At 41.7% G+C, this 3,139-nt stretch overlaps 1 long non-coding RNA gene across 1 annotated transcript; it reads left to right on the forward strand.

Annotated features, from left to right (window-relative positions):
- Window positions 1-1,199: 1,199 nt before the first annotated feature.
- Window positions 1,200-2,801, forward strand: LOC144705683 (uncharacterized). Its single transcript, XR_013582079.1, has 2 exons — window positions 1,200-1,597; window positions 2,033-2,801. It is a non-coding gene; the product is annotated as an uncharacterized LOC144705683 (long non-coding RNA).
- Window positions 2,802-3,139: the final 338 nt, after the last annotated feature.

Consider the following 3,139-nt stretch of genomic DNA (forward strand, 5'->3'; position numbering starts at 1 on the left):
CATGGATGACATAAATGTGAAGAAATATATATTTTTTAACAATATGTAAGTATTTGTAGTTGGGTGCGATGATTGTTAATGACATGAACCATGATCATTGAGGACAGAGACCACGACCACCGAGAATAGGGATGATGGTGAATGATGACTGTAGAGGATGTGGATAATAGTTGCTGAGGAAAGTGACAACTATTGAGGAAGGGGACAATGGCTGATGACAAGGACGACAAATGACGAGGATGGAAATGACAACCTTGGAGGGCGGGACAATGATCATTGATAACATGCGATCATGACATGCATTATCATCATTCATGACTGAAATTAATGCAGAATTCACACGACTTTATGCACGTTATCATGCATTGTGAGCATTTTAAGCATTTACCTCATTTTATCACTCATGTGCTTAATATTTTCTATTTAGGTGATAATATGAGTAATTTAGGAGGTTTGACCTTTCACAAGATCAAACCATGGTCAACTAATCAATTCTTTTGAGTGATGATGTGCAGGAGCGAGGATGAATATAGTTCACGTCTTTAAAGGGCAATTTGCAGACTGAAATTCTGACCAAAGAGCATAATTTAGAACTAATTTTGAATGGCTAAATAATGTTATTTTAATGTGCACGATCAGTTTGAAGCCATAAAAATCTAGAAAAAATCTAACTTAATTTGGATTTTTCTATAAAAAGATATCTGTTCGAAAATGAGAAAAAATCATAAATCACTTATGAGCTTTTTTATAGTTTTTGTTGGAAGAGCATTTTGGGCTGTGTCGATCAGTGCTAATGGGCTGCGATGAAGTGAAGAATAAAAAGAGGGTTAACTCACTAGAGGCCTAGCTGACGTGGCAACTAAATGGGCGTGACGTGGCGCGTACATAGGGTGCCAGCGTGGCGCCCACATAGGGAAATATTTCATTAATTTATATATTTAGGTGCCCTTAAGATTTTCCATTGATAAAGTCGCGCCAGTTTATACGTATGTTACATTCATTTTTAATTTTGATACCGGACTAAACTTTCTCTCTTTTTTGCAGGCGACGTGACACGATGTGGCGCGTCCGATTGCTTCATCGGACGGTACGAGAATAAGTGATACGGTGCACCCCCGGTAGGCCTTATCACTTAAGGGCTCGCAGATGTGGCACGATCTGATTGGTTGCGCGAAGAAGCGAGAGAAAAAAAAGGAAGAAAGAAGGTAGAGATCGATGGTGAAAACAGCCGTCACTCTCGCCCATGTAGAAATCAACGGCGGGAGTTTGGGCGACCCAAAAGAAATACGTTCGACAAACTCACAAAAGGGGGGTTTGCAAGAATGTGGATCTTCCAAAGAGGAGGAAGGAGACTACGGAGAACTGGATCTCAGCACCACGAGGGAGAACTCCACCGCCCATGAGAGCTTGTCAGCGCTGGAAGAAGAACCGACGTTGGAGAGAGCTGCCGCACTCCAAGGAGCGAGATCCCCCCTTGGAGCTTGACGCGGAGAGAGGAACCTGCCAGAGACCGAATTCTGCTGCTGGAGATTCAGCTGTCCACCCCAGTGTTGCCCAAGCGAGAGATCCTACCTTGGGGCATGACCGGCACTGTTGTGTAAAGATTTTACTTTCCTATTTTTGAAATTTAACTTTCATGCTTTCTTTCAAGTAAATTTAGCTTCCTTAAATTCTCGTAAGTTGGAATTTTCTCAATCGCCAATCCGGTGTCGAATCGGAATTTTCAATCCTTGTTATTCAACTGATTCTATCTGATTTCTTCGAGTTCGTATTAAATTGGCGAGTTCTCGACGTGTTCTTCGTGCCTTCCGCATGAAACCTTATTCTCATCTTACTCGTCTTTCAATTTCACCATGAATTTACTATCGAATGTGTGAATCTTTTCAACTGAAATTAAATCCTTGAGGGTTCGACCTCGATTTGCCACTGTGCTAAATTTTTGCATAATTTGCTTGAGTCTGAGTATATTGTTGACACACAAATTGGGGTTAAAACAACCGCCAATTTCTGTTTCGTCGACTATCTATGACAGGAAACCACAACCTCTGAGGTTGGGCATGATGATCGCTGAAGATGGGCTTGAGAACCCCGAGGATGGGGATGGCAGCTACTAAGGACAAGGATGACGACCACCAAGGACAAGGATGACAACCACAGAAAATGGTCATGACAACTATCATGGACGGGCCGATGACCAGTATATAAAGGGGCAATGACCACCGAGGATGGGGATGACGACCACCAGAGATGAGGACGATGAACACCGAGGATGGAGCAATGACCATCAAGGATGGGGATGACTACCACCGAAGAGGGGGATGACGACTGCGAGGATGGGTACAACGACTTCAAAGGGTGGGGATGATGATCATTGAAGATGGACACAACCACCGAGGACGGGGAGGACTACTGCCAAAGGTGGGATGACAATATCCAAGAGCAAGGGATGATACCTGCCGATGATGGGGACGAGGACCACCGAAGACAGGGAAGACGACTAATTAGGATGAAGATGAGAGCTGTGTAGGATGAGGATGTGGATTACCAAAAAGAGGAGGATGGGGGCAAGGATAACCGAAGATGGGGATGACGACCACCCAAGATAGGAATGATGAACACGAATTATGGGGATGACAACCACCAAGAACAAGGACAACACCATCGAGAATGGGATGATACATGCAGAGTATGGGGATGATGAAGACCTGAGCCTGGTAAGCCTAAATTTTGTGTGTTAATTATGTCGTCGTTTGGGCTTTTAGACTTATGCAATAAAATTTATAATTCCCTTAATCACTAAATACTATGTAATGAGCAAGCAAGCAGTCGAACCACACGGAGACACTCTGCAAGAATTTTAACATATTTCACATGAATTAATTCAAGAATGAATTAATTTTGTATTTAACGGGCCTTAATTGTGTTTAATTTTGTTTTATAGTTAATCAAAATTAAGCAAAAAGCTTAATAGTGATCTTAGTATTTTGGTCAGGAAACTCTAGATAGGATAATTTTGACTCTTATATCAGATCAATTCGGATTTCCAATATTCAAATCAGGATGATTTATGAAGACATTTTTTATGTATTCAAATTGGGAATTAATAAGCAAGAAAGGGGATTTTAAAATTGGACTTGAA

The sequence above is a fragment of the Wolffia australiana genome, chromosome 7 (genome assembly GCF_029677425.1).
Source record: "Wolffia australiana isolate 7733 chromosome 7, ASM2967742v1".
Taxonomy (NCBI): domain Eukaryota; kingdom Viridiplantae; phylum Streptophyta; class Magnoliopsida; order Alismatales; family Araceae; genus Wolffia; species Wolffia australiana.